This window comes from Prunus mume, linkage group LG1 (genome assembly GCF_029339155.1).
Source record: "Prunus mume cultivar Tortuosa linkage group LG1, ASM2933915v1, whole genome shotgun sequence".
NCBI classification, from domain to species: domain Eukaryota; kingdom Viridiplantae; phylum Streptophyta; class Magnoliopsida; order Rosales; family Rosaceae; genus Prunus; species Prunus mume.
This window is the reverse complement of record NC_142698.1, coordinates 6,769,313-6,787,949: the sequence shown is the minus strand read 5'-3', so window position 1 is coordinate 6,787,949 and position 18,637 is coordinate 6,769,313. Positions and strand designations below refer to the sequence as shown.

Genomic DNA, 18,637 nt, shown 5'->3' with positions numbered 1-18,637 from the left:
TCAGAAACTTCAGCATCCTGTGGAGGATCCACGGACTCAGTGAAGTATCGGGAGGAAGTTGGGAGGCGGACTCCTGAAGAACCAACTGGCTCCTCTGTAACACCCCGACTCCAAATTCAATCCCCTATTTAAGTTATTGAAGTGAAATTACGAAATTGCCCTTGGAGTAGGGGTAATTTGGTCATTTATTATCTGGAAGGAGTTTGAGAATTTGGGAATTTCAACCATACCATTGCGTAGAGCACGTCGAGATGAGTCCGTAGAGACGTAGTGGGCTTAAATCGGAGCCGTAACGAAGAAGTTACGAGCAAAACAACTCAGTGGCACAATCGTAATTATTTCAAAGAGGGATTTTTGCATAAAAGTCAGAAATGCCCTCACTTCTCTCTCTCTCTCTCTCTCCCACGCGTGCTCTCTCTCTCCTCTGGTTCACATGACCCCCGACTGTTCACCGATGCCATTTTTGGTCAGCTGCCGCCACGGCCCGCCACCGGACGGTCGAGTTCAAACCGCCACCACCCTAGCACCTTTCCGACCAAGCCACGCCCTCGGTGCCAGCGGCCGGTTTCGTGAGAACTTCCCTGAGCTCGTTCTTCGTCATCCGACCTCCTATCTTGATGAATGAGGTATGGATTTCCACCTATTTTCCGAGCTCTAGCTGCCTGTTGGGTAGGAATTGATCAATCTGTAGCGTAGGCAACTCAATTTTCGAATTGGATTTCGGATGAATTTCAGGATGAGATTCCGGCCACTTCGGTCACTTTTTGGGGTACGTCCAAGAACAAAAGTGACTCCAAGTTAGGTGTATTACCTAGGGTAGGAGTCTTGGCTCGAAATTTTGAGTTTTTCCGGCGGGCCACTATCGCTTTGGACACCCACGAGATGCCGTGTGGGGCGCACGTGGGCTGTATGTGGGGCATTTTGTCCCAATGGGATCCTCAGGTTGTCACCAGCGCGTAGGTGTGCTTGGATCCCAATTTGGATACCGTTAGAGTCCCGAACGAATATCGCATATTGCACGTTATCCGGGTTCGCTAGGTTTGGACCGTTGGATGGTCCTGAGATTATTATAGGTTAATCTGGACATCCTAAGGATCGTGTAGGCAGCGTAGGATAGCGCCTAGATGTAGCCGCGAGTCAAACTTGGACCTTGTCTTTGGTCCTGGAACTCGGATAAAACCAAGGTGTGATTTGTTATTGTTTATACTCCTGTTTGATTACGGGAGGGTGGTATTAGTGTGTTGTGTTTGAATTAGGGCAAAACCCGTTTGGATTGTGGTATGATCTAGGCTGAGGCCTTAAACTAGATGTGCTTGTATTAGGAGGTTAAAACCTCGAATGTTGGATAGTTTGGAAAGTTAGATCTTGCGGATTGCTTTTGGCATTCTTAAGTGAGAGTGAATTTATTATTTGCTTGGTTTAAGGTATTAGTTGACTTGATAGCGCGGTTGGTTGTTTGCTTCGAATTATCAGAAGGTCGGAGGCCGTTTATGTGAATTGCATGTTATGACATTGTGCATGCTGCCAGTTGGTGTTATTAAATTGTGTTTTATGCAGGTTGGAATTTTGGAAAGTTCAATTTCTGGGAGATTTTGCGAATTTTGTGAAAGTCTCGTGCCCTTATTCCTCTTGGCAAAAGAGGATATAGTTTCAGGAGTGGGCTAGATATCGGGGTGATGTCGGGATCTCACAGGATTTGTCTTGGTTTTGGGAAATTGGTGGGTCTCGACAATATCGAGCTCTAGGTTCAATTTCTTGTGGACCCCGCACCTCTTGTGCATCCTTAAGTTTTGGGTATTATGATGGGTTCCATCCCGGAACGGTGCATTTGTGATGCCTAGGGCGTCATAAATTTTAATGGAGATGCTTGAATTTGTAACCATAGCGAGCATAATGAAAGTCAGAAATGCCATTTTGGGGAAAGCACAATCGTAATTATTTCAAATAGGGATTTTTGGATAAAAGTCATAAATGCCCTCACTTCTCTCTCTCTCTCTCTCTCTCTCTCTCTCTCTCTCTCTCTCTCTGTCTCCTCTGGTTCTTACGACCCCTCCCCTCCCAGACCTTGTTCACCGCGCCATTTTGGTCACCGCCGCCACGGAGCACCACGCCACCGGTCGGGTTCAAACCCGCCCGCAGCGTGCCTTCCCGACCAAGCCCCGCCCTTAAATGAATACTTACATGAAGGGACTCGGCCAACTCATTCCCAGGTCGAACATAAATGTCGCCAAAGACGTCGATCTCTCGGAATTGGACCCCCCCTGAATTGAACAAGAGAAGAAAAATGTTAGTACGAAAAAAATAAATTAATATTAATGGCATATTAAAAATTGAATATAAACAATTTTATTACCCACCGTCGTGTGTCCATCCTATATGAGAAGGGCCTAGAACCTCAATGGTGGAGAAGAGTCTTCTTGTTCATATTGCCCTTATTGACTTTGACTTCTGTTATACAAAAAATAAACGTCTTAGTTGAAATTGAAATGAAATATAAAAAATTAAATAAACATTAGTAAGAAACATGTAATAATTTTGAACTTAATATAAAAAATATAACACAGAATCGGGCACCTAAAAATGAGCGTAGAGCCACGCCCAACTATCCTCCCGCCCCTCAAGCTCCTTTGGGCAACCCTTTTGAAGAGCGACCAGCAGATCATCAAATGCTTGAAAATGATGGTGCAAGTTGCTCTTCCACTGCTTGTACCTCTCAGCAAAGAATCTGTTGATGTACGCCAACAACTCGTCGTCGAGGTCCTCTAAATTGTAGTTGGTCTGCAATAAATTAATTAGATACATTAAGTAATAGAAATATATAAAGTTTGAAGGAAAAATAATTAAAAGGTAGGCTACATACCGACAACTGTACGCGCACCTCCTTCTTGATCTCGTCAGGCATGACCTTCCAAGACTTCCATTGCATCGGGAAATGGGTCCGAACGATGTGACCAATGTCCTGAGCCAATGAGCTATGCAATTTTGCCAGCGGTGCAGCCCGATCGCATGTTAGTCACCCGGGTGACCTTCGTCGTCTTCAATTGCCGACACGGCCCCAAGGTGTTCTTCTTGGCTGCAAAGAAATATAAAATTAAAGTTGAATAAATAACAAATTCAACTATAGAATATTGGTCCAAAACAACTGGAGTTGAAGGAAATCTTTACAGCTATGACCCGATGCACGATGCATGCATCGGCGTGGTGTCGATGGTCTTGGCGGCGATGAAGGCGCTGGCTCTAACAGTTGCGCCAGATGATCTGATGATCTTTGGCGCATAGGACACCCGAGACCAAGCGGCAAGTGGTCCATCAATCTTTGAGCGATGGCGGTGATGTGGCCGAGCCGGGAGGCGAACTCGCGATCGACACCGCCTTACAACTTATAATTAGGTTTGACATCTACACAATTTCATTAATAAACATATAAGTTAATCCAATTTACCAAGCTATAATCTAAGCATTTACAATTTCATTCAGAATCGGAACTAATTAATTAAAGCATATCTTGCCCTAGGGTTCGCAATTTCAGAGTATCGAGGACTCCAATCCACGATAAACGAATCCTATACGATCCTACAAATACAAGGTACAACATACGTGAGTTTGAGTTCGATCCAACGGTCTGAACAAATCAAACCCAGAAATCGCACAATAGGCGAAATCTGTTCCAGGCATCAAATCAGAACAATTGAAATCCGAGTACACCTACATGCTCCTAACAACTAGGGGATCGCACTGGGACACAATGCCCATCTGCTACAGTACCCCACGCGCCGCCACATGTGCGAGACAGCGTGTGGGTGTCCAAAGCGATAACGATCACCACAAAATTTTCAAATTAAGGGCCAAGCTTCCTACCCTAGTTTCAGAACATCAATTGGAGACACTTTTGTTCTTGGGCATACCCCAAAAAATGGACGGAAGTGGCCGGAATTTAAATTCAAAAACCGGCCAAAGTTAGTGTTAAAATTCGAGATACCAAAACTAACAATTAATCAAATCCTACCCAACCATCAGCTAGAGCACAAAAAATAGTCGAGAAACCATACCTCAGGTGTCGGGTTTGGTGGCTGGAGGAGAGAGAATTCACAGTGTTATAGGCGCAGCGGTGACGGCGGGACAGTGGGCTCCAAAGGTAGTGGCGGCGGTCCCTGCGCGATGGCGTGGGTTGAGCTGAGGTGGTTGTGCAGGATTTTGTTGTCGGAGAGAGAGAAGTGAGGTTGAAGGAGAAAGAGAAAGTGAAGTGCGAGGTTGAAGTTTTTTCAGAAACTTTAATCGAACTTGCTTGACGAAGAAAATTAACCGTCGCGCATGATCTTGCGCGACGAAAACGTAAATCTTCATCACGCGAGGTAAGTTTTCCTCTAAAATTTTCACCAACTTGCGCGACGACAGACGTAAACCGTCACACAAGGCAATAATTCAGTCAAAATTTTGTCACCTTGCGCGACGTAAGAATCACATAGCGCCTCGCAATCCCTCAACCCTAAACCCCAAATGCCAAAATTTTCGCCACCTTGCGCGAAGACGAACATAAATCGTCGCGCAAGGTAGTAATTCCGCCAAAATTTTCTCCACCTTGCACAACGTAAGAGCATACTAGCGTTGCGCAATCCCTAAACCCTAAACCCCAAATGCCAAAATTTTCACGAACTTGCGCGATGATGAATGTAAATCGTCGCGCAAGGTAATAATTCATAAAATTTTCACCACCTTGCACGGCGTAAGGGCATGCTATCGTCGCGCAATCCTAAACCCTAAACTCCAAATCCTGAACCTTGAACCCTAAACCTCGAAAATTATAACAATGTGCGTAGGATGTCCAGCGTTGCTCAAAGATATGTTGCGTGACGCAGGAGAATGTAGGCGTCAAGCAAAGCCATTTTGCGCGACAAAATGCGTCCCGCCACAATTTGTGCGACTTATGATGTTCTGCCGTTGCTCAAAGTTCTGGGTTTTTTTAGGCCTTCTCCAACCCTTGAGGCTAAACCCAAAATCTCCCAACCCTCCCGTCCGCCCTCTACATACATATATAGGGTTTAGATATATATATATATACATGTATATTATTATAATATATATATTTATGCATATATGTATATTATATATTATAATATACGTGTATATATGTATATTATAATATAATATATATATATATATGTATATATGTATATTTTATTATAATATATATTAGCACGACAATAATTATATTTGTCGCGCAAAATTAGATTACGCGACTAGTTCTGTGTTAGTCGCGCAAAATATGACCATGCGCGACGCCATAAATGTGTCGTCCCACAAGATTAGAACTTTACGCAATGAGTTATGTTTTTGTCGCGCAAAATATGACCTTGAGCGACACCATAAATGTGTTGTCGCGCAAGATTACATTTTCACATGACGTTGCGCGAAGAAGTGTTGCGCAACAACAAAAGGCTTTCGTCACAAGTCTCCCAATTGTTTTTTATTTTTTTAAGTTTAAAGAATTATTATAAAAATTACACATGCTACCTTAATCAACTTAGGTTTCAAATTAATTATGGACAAATTTCAAAGACTTCGGCGCAATTAAAAATTAATTATTTATATCTGAAATATAAATTATTATTTTCTTCTCCGATGTGAGACTTAATTTACACATTATAGTTTGTATAATAGTTTAGTGCTTGATTAAATCATTAAATAAGAAGCGGTTGCCAAGACAGAGTGAAGCCAAAAGTGAAGAGGGGCAGGTAGGTAAATATCTGCACACAAATAAATAATTAAACGTACCACAATAAAAGTGACAAGCAAAATGGAAAAGTAATTTGATTTGATTGTTGTGAAAATTGAGTTTTAAAATGAAATATCAATAATGGAAATGCTAAGGCATCAAGGTTCAATTCTTTAAACACAATATGTTTCATGCTCTTTAATCCAAATTATAACTCGATTAAAATCATCATTGAGAAACTTTAACCGGAAGATAAAGAAATTAAAACCAATTTAATTTTTCAATGTAATCTTTTATTAATGATTGTTCAGAAAATGGAGTTGCTTAATATCTACTCTTTTAATTTAAAAGCATGCCAAGTCAGTTCTTAACAATGAGAAAAATATAATTGAACTCATGAAAAGATAATAGCACTTAACATCAATCAAAATAAAAGGATATGAAAATATTGAACAACCAAAAATAAAAGAATTTAGCAATTCATACCGTATATTGGATTAAAGAACAATTCACAAACTTACTCAAAGAACATTCCCTTTAGCTTTATCGAGAGTTCTAGCAACTCATAACAAAGGAAAACATAAACTTAATGGATAAAGAAATCTGTCGTAGGGGTGCCCTTGGCAAATAAGTTGATGGGTGATTTATAGTAGTCAATGAGGTGAGTGGGAAGTTAATACATTCGTGGTGGGTGATGAAGGGTTTAATTGAGGGATTAATTGGATTAAACATGTGTTGATGGTGGAGAGTTAGTGGAAAAGAAATAACGGTGAGGTAAGTGGGTGTTAAATGGCTATGAATGACATGAAATGGGCTCTTTAGCTTCAATGGTTTTGTCTTCTCTTTTCCCTCTTTACTTCTCTTTATAATCACAATAATCCCACAATCAATTCTTCAATAAAATCTGCCAGCAATTCTCCACACCTAGCTTGAACTTGGACATATGTCTTCATCTTTTGGCTTTCCAACTTCCTACAGAAGATAAATTCACCTAATAAGTTCACCAAATTAATATAGAAAATTCATAAATCCGGTTGGTGAGAATAAAATGTAACAACAAGTGATATTATATTTATTAAGCCAAAATTATATAATAAAGTCTCCAAAATAATATTAAAAAGATGTAATTTGAGACTCTCATCACAACCCCCAACCAGCTTATTGCTAGTCCCTAGCAATTCAAGCGACTAAAAGAAACTCAAATTTAAGTAAAAATGACAAAATAAAATAAATAAAAACAACTAAAACAGCTAAGCCACTTTCGCGGGATACGATTGCATTTAACGTATGCAACAAGCCTTTAAACCCTTTGGTTACCCCTAAAGGACAAGTTGTAGTCTCGTGAGGGTTTCCAGGGATGATACCCACAAACATCAAGTATGAGGCTAGCACAATTATTCAGAAACATGAAATAAAATAAATTTTGAAAAATAATTTCAACATCTGTCACCAACAAAAAGGACAGAGCACAAAGTCCAAAATTTCAATTTATGAACAACATTAAAAGAGAGAACACTTATCTAACATTTCAAGTTAATCCCACCTCGAAGTCCAAATCATTTATAATTAGCCAGTAAACTTTTCACATGTTTCATTTGGTGTAAAGTGAACCAACACAATTGAGTGGCGTTGGCTAAATTCCAATCACACCAACCTTTTGATCTCAAGAGTTTGTCGAACTCCCTTGCAAGAAACAAACCAAGGTTTTTAATTTTTAATTTTTTAATTTTTAATATACTATTTTTTTTCTTTATGTGGGCTGTGCAATGCTTAGCTCCATTAAGCTTTCTAATTAACCCATATAACGAGTGTTAGGCTAGCAACTCTCAAACCAAAAAGGCTTTAAGGCACTAGGTGTAGAGACACCCCTAAGAGCTTACTAACTCGAGTTAAAAAGGCTACGAAACTAAACTAGCCACACAAAATACACCCAGAACTTCACTGTTTGACGCGAACACTCACTGCTGATTAGGCAAGATGGGCGGTTACTAAGTAGAAGCTTGAGTAGAACACTATTATTTCATAAACCTTTTTTTTTTTAATAAAAAAGATGAGTCAAAAGCAAGGTCGTCCAAGTTTACCAAAGACAAAAGATTAAGCACAATTGGTTTTTAACTGTATACCCCACAAAAGGTGTTAGTGTGCTTGTGTAAATTGTCAAAGAATAACTCATGAATCATCCACCAACTAGAAATAAATGAAAAAGACACAGAAGTGGGATAATTATCATATCGTTTATATGTTCTCAATCTTAAAATCATTCATGAATATCAAATAAATCTAAGTGCAATGCAATCTTGTCACAGACATACTACGTAAAACAAACAACACAGTGCACTAACCTCATAAACAATTTTTTTTCTTCACACTTTTCAGTTTTTTTTTTTTCAAAATAAACAAAAAAAAAACCCAAACCAAAAAACAAAAACAAAAACAAAAATGAAAGGAAAACTAACATGTTGCAACAAGAAAATAATACAATAAACACATCTTCTCCAACCCCGACCAAAGACTGACATTGTCCTCAATGTTTAAACATATAAGCATAATAAAAAGAAGAGGGTAGCGTTACCTGAGAATTGACATCCAAAGTGAAAGCCTGCAACGTGTTAGTGTAAAAACAAAACAAAAAAACAGAAATGTCGAATATTATTAATTTTTTTTCAAGTGAACAAAAATTTCTAAACTAATTATATACAACAGATGGACTAAGGGAAGTCCAATAAATCCTGATAAAGAGGTTCGTTCAAAGAAACTGTCTCATCTTTTGGAACACATCTCCTTAAGTAAGGTTTAAGTCGTTGGCCATTAACCTTAAAAATATTTCCATTCTTGGGATCCTAAACTTCAACAGTCCCATATGGGAAAACTTTTTTAACAATGAAAGGCCCTGTCCATTTAGTTCTTAATTTTCCAAGAAACAAATGAAGTCTAGAATTGTACAAAAGAACAAGTTGAGAAGGCTCAAAATTTTTCCTCAAAATATTTTTATCATGAAAAACTTTAGTACATTCTTTGTAAATTCGTGAGTTCTCATATGCATCATTCCTGACTTCCTCAAGTTCATTCAATTGGAGTTTTATCAAGGTACCTGCATCTCCAAGACTAAAGTTAAACAATTTGATAGCCCAAAATGCTTTATGTTCTAATTCAACAGGTAAATGACAAGGTTTACCATAAACTAGCCTATATGGGGACATACCAAGAGGTGATTTGTATGCAATATGGTATGCCCACAAAGCATCAGTTAGTCTCAATGACCAATCCTTCCGTGTTGGATTCACCGTCTTTTCCAAAATTTGCTTGATTTCCCTATTTGCAAGTTCTGCTTGGCCATTTGTCTATGGATGATATGGAGTGGAAATCTTATGGGTTATCCCATATTTTTTCATCAAAGCTGCAAATGGTCAGTTGCAAAAATGTGATCCTCCATCACTGATGATCGCTCTAGGAGTACCAAACCTGGACAATACATTTTCTTTCAAAAATTTCAAAACAGTTTTGTGATCATTCTTCCGACATGGTATGGCCTCAATCCATTTTGAAACATAATCCATAGCAACAAGGATATATAAGTAACCAAAAGATGGAGGAAAAGGACTCATAAAATCAATGCCCCAACAGTAAAAAATTTCAATAATTAAAATTGGGTTAAGAGGCATCATATTACGTCGAGTAATTTTTCCCAACTTTTGACAACTTGGACAAGTCTAGCAAAATTCATACACATCTTTGAAAAGTCTAGGCCAATAAAAACCACATTGAAGAATTTTGCTTGAAGTTTTTTTGGAAGAAAAGTGACCTCCACAAGCCTCAGAATGACAAAAAGATATGACGCTAAATATTTCATCATCAGAAACACATCTACGGATGACCTGGTCGGGACAATATTTGAAGAGATACGGGTCATCCCAAAAGAATTTTCTCACCTCAATCATAAATTTCTTTTTCTCTTGTGAGGTCCAATGAGGTGGAATAAGACATGTAGCAAGAAAATTCACAATGTTAGCAAACCATGGTAATTTAGAAACACCAAACAATTGTTCATCAGGAATTGAATCTTTTATAGGCAAATATTCAGAAGGCTCCTCAAAAGATATCCTAGAAAGATGGTCTGCAACAACATTCTTCACTCCTTTCTTGTCCTTGATTGTAAGATCAAATTCTTGGAGAAGCAAAATCCATCTAATCAATCGTGATTTGGCTTCCTTCTTTGTCAATAAATACTTCAAGGCCAAATGATCTGTAAAAACAACAATTTGTGAGGCCAAAATATATGGCCTAAACTTTTCCAATGCAAAAACTACAGCAAGCAATTCTTTTTCAGTTGTAGTGTAATTTTTCTGTGCACTATTCAAAGTTCTGCTTGCATAGCAGATAACAATAGGCTTCTTGTCTTTTCTTTGGCCTAGCACTGCCCCAATAGCACCATCACTAGCATCACACATTATTTCAAACGGCATGGACCAATCTGGGGGCTACATTACAGGAGTTGATGTTAGCATTTTAATCAATTTCTCAAATGCTTCTTGACATGCACAATTCCAATCAAATTTAGCATCTTTCTCCAAGAGATTATTCAATGGCCTTGCAATTGCACTAAAATTTTGTATGAATCTCCTATAGAAACCTGCATGTCCTAAAAAAGATCTAATATCTTTAACAATTTTAGGAATAGGCAGATTAGCAATTAAATCAATTTTTGACTTATCTACTTCAATTCCTTTGTGAGAAACAATGTGTCCAAGTACTATGCCAGATGTGACCATGATTTGGAATTTCTCCCAGTTAAGCACCAAATTTTTCTCTTTACACCTGATAAGAACATTCTCCAAGTTAGATAAACAATCAGAAAATGAATCACCAAAACAGTAATATCATCCATGAAAACTTCTAAATATTTTTCTACCATGTCACTAAATATGCTTATCATGCAACGTTGGAATGTAGCTGGTGCATTGCAAAGACCAAAAGGCATTTTTCTAAAGGAAAAGTTCCAAATGGGCAAGTAAAAGTTGTTTTTTCTTGATCTTCTAATGAAATCTCAATTTGATAATATCCTGAATAACCATCTAAAAAACAATAATACATATGCCCTGCAACTCTTTCCAAAATTTGGTCAAGAAATGGTAAAGGAAAATGATCCTTTCTTGTGACTGAGTTCAATTTACGATAATCAATACACATTCTCCATCCAGTAGTGACCCTAGTTGGTACCATTTCTCCATTATCATTTTCAACTACTGTGACTCCTAATTTTTTAGGAACAACCTGTGTAGGACTCACCCATTTGCTATCAGAAATTGGATATATGATACCTGCATCCCAAAGTTTAAGTACTTCTTTTTGTACAACTTCTTTCATTATTGGGTTAAGTCTATCTTGAGCCTGCTTAACTGGTTTAGCATCTTCTTCAAGAAAAATTTGGTGTGTGCAAACCAAAGGACTAATACCTTTAATATCAGATAAAGTCCATCCAATAGCAGTCCTATGATCTTTCAAAATTTTAAGTAACATACCTTCATGAAAAAGCTCTAGTTTAGAAGATATTACCATAGGATAGGTCTCACCTTCTCCCAGAAAAGCATATTTAAGGCCAGCAGGAAGAGGCTTCAATTCACACTTTGGGCCTTCTTCTCTTAATGATTTTGTCCCATCACTCACAGTTGGCAGCTCCTCATATTTTGGTATCCAACCATTATGTTCTTGTACCTGCGCAGAATCCAACAAAGAACAAAGATATTGTACTTCAAAATCTGCAATGGATCATAGGAAAAAAAAGAATTAAAGCAATTTTGAACAATCGTCTCGATCATGTAAACTTTTTTGTCATCTTCATTGTTTGCGAGCTGCTTGCATATGTTGAATATGTTGAGCTCCAATGTCATGTTTCCAAATGATAGTTGCATAAGTCCATTCCTGCAATTTATATGAGCATTAGATGTAGCAAGAAATGGTCTTCCAAGAATAACAGGAATTTGAGAATTAGAATACACAACTGGTTCAGTATCCAAAACTATAAAATCAACTGGAAAATAAAATTTCTCTACCTGAACCAGCACATCTTCCACCACACCTCTTGGGATTTTGACTGAACGGTCAGCCAATTGCAATGTTATTGAGGTGGGTTTTAATTCACCAAGACCCAATTGCTTATAAACTGAGTAAGGCAACAAATTAACACTAGCACCCAAATCCAATAAAGCTTGTTCAATGCTGAAATTCCCAATAATACAAGAAATTGTGGGGCAACCTGGATCTTTGTACTTGGGTGGAGTATTAGTTTGAAGAATTGCACTTACATTTTCAGTTAAAAATGCGGTCTTATCAACATTGTGCTTTCTTTTGATAGTGCATAAATCCTTTAAAATTTTTGAATATGAAGGAATTTGTTTTATAGCGTCCAAAAGAGGTATATTGATTTTCACTTGTTTAAAAACCTCCAAAATTTCAGGATTTTGATTTTTCTTTCTGAGCCTTAAGTGCTTGTGGGAATGGAGCAGGAAAAGGGCACTTAACAATTTCAGAATCATTATTTTATTTTTCATTATTTTTGGATTTTTCTAAATTCTTTTTATTTTCAACTGTTACTAAATCATCTTTCCCAATGAGTTTTCCACTATGAAGAGTAGTGACAGCCTTCACATATTCATGCTTATTTTCATTCAAAGAAGAAGAAGAAGGGGTAGTTACCTCTAATTGTGCATGTGGATTAGGTTGGACTTGAGAAGGAAATTTACCCTTTTCTTGAATTGACAGTGAAGAAGTGAGTTTGGAAAGAGTGCTCTTAATCTCACCAAGGTCTTGTGCATTCTTTTGATTTGTGGCAGTTTGGCTCTGTATGAATTGCTTCATAACATCTTCCAAATTTGATGACGATGATTATCCTTCCACCTGTGGAGAATAATAAAAAGAATTAGATTTTTGTTGAGGCACATTATTATTAGTATTATTTCTCCAACTGAAATTTGGGTGGTTTCTCCATCCTGGATTATAAGTTTCAGAAAAAGTGGATGGTTTTTAAAATTGATTCACAAAGTTTGCTTGATCATGCAACATTTCTCTGAAAGCTGGAAATGTTGGACAGTCTTTTGTTACATGTCCCATGACCTCCGCAAACTTCACAAATCTCAAAAATTTCTTGACTTGCAATTGAATTAACTTTTTGAGGCAATTTTGATTTTAGAGTTTCAACTTCCCTAGCCATTGTTGCCAATTGAGCTTTGAGACTATCTTCCTCCTTAAGGTGATAAATACCGCCACTAGAAGGATTAATAGAAGATTTTGCCTTTTGGGAATTAGACTCAAATGTGTTGGGAGTGCTCCAAATCTGAGATTTCTTTGCAATTTCATCAAGAAAATCAAAAGCATCTTCAGGATCTTTATACATCAAATTTCCATTGCACATCATCTCAATAAATTGTCGATCTTTTGGTGTTAAGCCATCATAAAAATGACTTACCACCCTCCATCTTTCAAAACCATGGTGAGGACATAACATTAACAAATCTTTAAATCTTTCCCAAGCTTGAGGTAAAGACTCAGTATCTTTTTGAGAAAATGTGGTCATATGTCTTTTCAAAGAATTTTTCTTTTGAATTGGGAAAATTTTCTTGAAAAATTCAGTTTGCATTTCAAACCATGTTCCAATTGTTCTTGGCCTTATAGAATAAAGCCAAGTTTTCTCTTTTCCTTTCAGTGAAAATGGAAAAAGTTTGAGCAAAACTGTATCAAACCTACACCCTTGTGTTGGAAAAGTTCCACAAACTTCCTCAAACTCACGCACATGTGAATATGGATTTTCATATTCCATTCCATGAAAAGTTGGTAAAAGTTGTATCATGCCTGGTTTAAAATCAAAAGTTTGACCATTTAACGGAAAAATGATGCAAGATGGCACACTTGTACGAGCAGGATGCAAATAATCATGTAATGTCCTAACAAGTGGATTCTATCATTATGAACACTACGATTCTCATCATTATGATTATCTTCATCATTTTGGGGGCCTTCCAATGCATTATTATTATTGTTATTATTCTCAGCCATTTGTGATGAAATTTGGTCAAATTGAGGTTTCTTTGCAAAATCTACCAAACCAATCACGATATCTCATAAACAAAATAAAGAAGCAACAAATAAATAAATAAAAACTAAACTAATTTTTTTTATTTTTTTTTAATATTTAAAAAAAATAAGACAAAAGCAAACAAAAAACACCAAAAATGAAAACAGGAATGAAAAATTGAGTTTGATAAGCCTTACCGAATTAGCTTTGGAAACTAAAACCGCAAACCTTAACAATGAATTTCCTTATGCTACTTTTCGCTTCACCGCTCCCGGCAACGGCGCTAAAAACTTGTTGCGTCTACCCAAGTGCAAGTAGTCACACGGTAATAATCACGAAGTCAAGTATCGTATCCTCAAGGAGCGGGTAGGCAAATATCTGCACACAAATAAATAATTAAACGTACCACAATAAAAGTGACAAGCAAAATGGAAAAGTAATTTGATTTGATTGTTGTGAAATTGAGTTTTAAAATGAAATATCAATAATGGAAATGCTAAGGCATCAAGGTTCAATTCTTTAAACACAATATGTTTCATGCTCTTTAATCCAAATTATAACTCGATTAAAATCATCATTGAGAAACTTTAACCGGAAGATAAAGAAATTAAAACCAATTTAATTTTTCAATGTAATCTTTTATTAATGATTGTTCAGAAAATGGAGTTGCTTAATATCTACTCTTTTAATTTAAAAGCATGCCAAGTCAGTTCTTAACAATGAGAAAAATATAATTGAACTCATGAAAAGATAATAGCACTTAACATCAATCAAAATAAAAGGATATGAAAATATTGAACAACCAAAAATAAAAGAATTTAGCAATTCATACCGTATATTGGATTAAAGAACAATTCACAAACTTACTCAAAGAACATTCCCTTTAGCCTTATCGAGAGTTCTAGCAACTCATAACAAAGGAAAACATAAACTAAATGGATAAAGAAATCTGTCATAGGGGTGCCCTTGCCAAATAAGTTGATGGGTGATTTATAGTAGTCAATGAGGTGAGTGGGAAGTTAATACATTCGTGGTGGGTGATGAAGGGTTTAATTGAGGGATTAATTGGATTAAACATGTGTTGATGGTGGAGAGTTAGTGGAAAAGAAATAACGGTGAGGTAAGTGGGCGTTAAATGGCTATGAATGTCTTCTCTTCTCCCTCTTTACTTCTCTTTATAATCACAATAATCCCACAATCAATTCTTCAATAAAATCTGCCAGCAATTCTCTTCACACTTAGCTTGAACTTGGACATATGTCTTCATCTTTTGGCTTTCCAACTTCCTACAGAAGATAAATTCACCTAATAAGTTCACCAAATTAATATAGAAAATTCATAAATCCGGTTGGTGAGAATAAAATGTAACAACAAGTGAAATTATATTTATTAAGCCAAAATTATATCATAAAGTCTCCAAAATAATATTAAAAAGATGTAACTTGAGACTCTCACATTTCACTTTTCAATGTTTTCAATGAAATGACAGCCCATTATAATAATTCTCATTGAAAATGTTTAAAATGTGCATTTTTTCTTTCAATTTTTTTTAGGTCAATGTTTTCAAGGAAACGATCAGATATGTTGAAAATGTTTTCTTTTGGAATAAAATTATATTTGTGGAATTTCATTTTTTTTAGGTCAAATTGTTCAAAAAATAAATAAATTATGATGTTATTTAAAACGATTAAATGAAGAAAAGTTTTCCCTTAAAAAAAAAATTTGACTTAAACCATTCTAAAACAATTTAATAAAGTGCAGACATAAAATTTGAGTCAGGAGGGTTGGGAGAAAAAACAATCTGAGTCTGGACAAAACCCAAATAGTTACTTTTTGGAGGGGGAAAATTTGGGTTTAGCCCCTCATGGGTTGGAGAAGGCCTTATCAACTGAGCTAGTCCGGTTCGATTTGGATCAGCCTTTTCAAGTCACAAATCCAAATCAGAACTGAATAAAACCAATCAAATTTGGCTTTTGAACTTATGTTGACTTTTTTAGTCAACTCAATTTTTTCCCCCCTTTTTCGACTCGATTTGACTCGATTCATCAGATCTGCGATTCCGATCAAGACATTTTAGGCTGGTTTAGGCTGGTTTGGGACATTTCAGGCGGGTTTAGGTGTAAATATAATTCCATTACTCTTTGGGCTCATTCAAGAGTGATTCTGGATATGCCAAAATTACTTCTGGGAAAAAGCACCTCCCATGTTCTTCTCCATAAAATCACTTACCCTCCGTTTGGATGAGGGAAAATAATTCGGAATTTAGGTAAAAGTCGGGAATTGAAGAAGAGAAATTGACAATTCCCTTGTTTGGCAACTTAAACATGGAACTTATTAAATGACGCGTGGAAAAAAATATGGAAATTGGGGTATCCAATTCCCGAGTTTAATTTTCACCAAAATAGGCGTCATTTCACAATTTCCGTAGTGCGGGAATTCATATTTTCCAGTGTGCCAAAACTTACATAAAAAAACCCACCAAACTTTTCATTAAAAAAAAAAGCGCCAAAACCTATGAAACCGAGTATAGCCAGAGAAGTAAGGAGAAGGAGTTCTTCTTGGGTTACATGGCTCTTTGGATCAAGTTTGAAGGTTAGTCTTCAAGCCTTTCTCTCCTTCAATTTATATATTTTTTTATTTTAGGGTTACCATGGTTTCTGAATGGCTATCAAAATTGGGTGTTTTTGACTAAATTTATGAATGTGTTGAATGAGTTTTGTGATCTTTGCGTTGTGACTGGATTTTTAGGAAGTTTTAACAAAATACTCTATGCCCATGGATATTGGTGTGTGATTGGTGTTTATGGTACAGCTCTGTAGTTGTTTGCTAGCTTTATCACTTTGTGTTATCACCTTGCTTTGTAGTTGTTTGTTAGCTTTATCGCTTTGTGTGAGCCATTAGATGTTGATTGTAAGCTACACCAACTTGCTCGTAAGCTGCAGCTTGGCCAAGGTGCTCCTTCATTCTTTGGGACTTAAATTAAGTCTTATGATAGTGATTCATTGATTTCATCATTTATTCCTATACTTTTGTTTGCAACTTTTTAATCAAAGCCCTTTCAATTTCTCTGGTCATTGGTCTTTTGCCAAGTGAAAAAGAAGTATCAGGGTCTTGATTGCTGATTACTTCTAGTTCTAATTCCATAGGCACTCCCAATTGAGAAAAAAAAAAGTATGTTACTGATGTTCATTGCACGTGGGGAGTGATTTGGTTTACTAATATGCTTTGTTTGTTTAAGTTGAGTTATTTAGTTCATCAAACGATATGTTATTTCATACTTCGAGGAATACCTTCTATGTCGGTTATCAGTTTTTTTGTTCTTTCGAAATATTTAATTTCTTTCATTTATAATTTACATGAGCTATCCAAACATTGAAATTTTCAATTTCTGTCATTTACAAAATTCAACATACATAAATCCAAACACTGAAATCTTCAATTGCCAGAAATTGAAATGACGGAAATCTAAATTCCGTCATTTTGAAATTCTATGTAATTTGCAATTCCTTCATCCAAACGGAGCTAGTATAAGATTGTTGCCACTTATTAAAAAAAAAACAAAAAGTTGCTTCTTTTGTGCTTTAAAAATACTTAGCTGTAAAGTAAAGCAGCTCTATGTTTGGTAAATAATTCTTTTAAAGTATTGTTAGTACAAAATGTAGTGCCAAAACCGTTTAGTAAATTTTAATATAAAACTATTGTAACTGTGAATAATGACTCAAATAGACATGATGTTGAAAGTGTTATGTGCTAATTTTGTGGTGGTAGTGGTGGTGGTGAAAGAGATGGAACCGAAGGTGGTGGTGAAGGAGGTGGTGGTTGTGGTAGTGGTAGTGGTAGTGGTAGTGGTGGGGATGGCGGTTGTGGAGGTGGAGGTTGAGGAGGAGGTGGTGGCAGCATGGTGGTGGTGATGGTGGAGTAGATGTGGTAGAGGCGGTGGTTGTAGTAGTAGAGATGGTGGGGTGGCGGTTCTGGAAGTGGAGGTGGTGGTGGTGGCGTGGTGGAGGTTGAGGATGAGGTGGCGCATGGTGGTGGTGGTGGTTGTGGTGGCAGAGGAGGATGAGGATGTGGTGGCGGTGGCGGTGGCGAATGTGGTGGTGGAGGTGGTAGAGTTGGATGTGGAGGTGGAAATGGTGTCATTTTTAAAAATTAATAATGGTATTTTGGGAATTTAAAAAATTCATTAAAGGCTCATATCTGCTTCGTTTGAAAGCAACTTTGAAAAAGCAAGCCAAAACCTACTTTTAAAAGTTGTTGTTAAAAGGCAACTACTTTTAAAAGTTGTTGTCAGAAGGCAACTACTTTTAAAATAATGGAGATATTTTATTTTTACCAAACACCTTAAACTGCTTAACTTTAAAGTAAAGCAAGTTTTGGTGGAAAAAAACAATTCTAAAGGGGGCCTCAAAGTGATTATTTGGAGAAGTGATTCTCCATAAAAATGATTATTGGCATCTGTAGAATCACTCCCAAACGAGCCCTTATTGTGGAGATATTGAAGATTGAGGATGGGATGAGGCCATTCAGATTATTATCAAACTACAAAAAAAAATCTCTAAATTTTGAAAATCAAAGATCTCATCTGATATAGTGTCTGCCACAATTTCACAATCCTTGCCTGTTAACTATATATGGATTTATGTAATCTAATCTAGCCAGCCCTTTGTGTGTTCATGACTTTTAGTATAAAACGTAACACTCATAATATTAATTCATTCAACAATATTTACACGGAAATCTCTAAAAAGAAAATAAAATTTTCATATTCCCTTGGGTATTGGATTTGCTAATTTCACAAATATATCAATAGAAAATTAATCTATTTGAGAATCCCAAATCTCCATCCGACTATATTT

The 18,637-nt window shown here is 36.6% G+C and overlaps 1 non-coding gene and 1 pseudogene across 1 annotated transcript; one reads left to right on the top strand and one right to left on the bottom strand.

Annotated features, from left to right (window-relative positions):
• Positions 1 to 2,574: 2,574 nt before the first annotated feature.
• LOC148920867 (uncharacterized) lies at positions 2,575 to 16,745 on the bottom strand (annotated as a pseudogene).
• On the top strand, positions 13,192 to 13,300 carry LOC148920868 (small nucleolar RNA R71). The gene has a single exon (XR_016123432.1). It is a non-coding gene; the product is annotated as a small nucleolar RNA R71 (small nucleolar RNA).
• Positions 16,746 to 18,637: the final 1,892 nt, after the last annotated feature.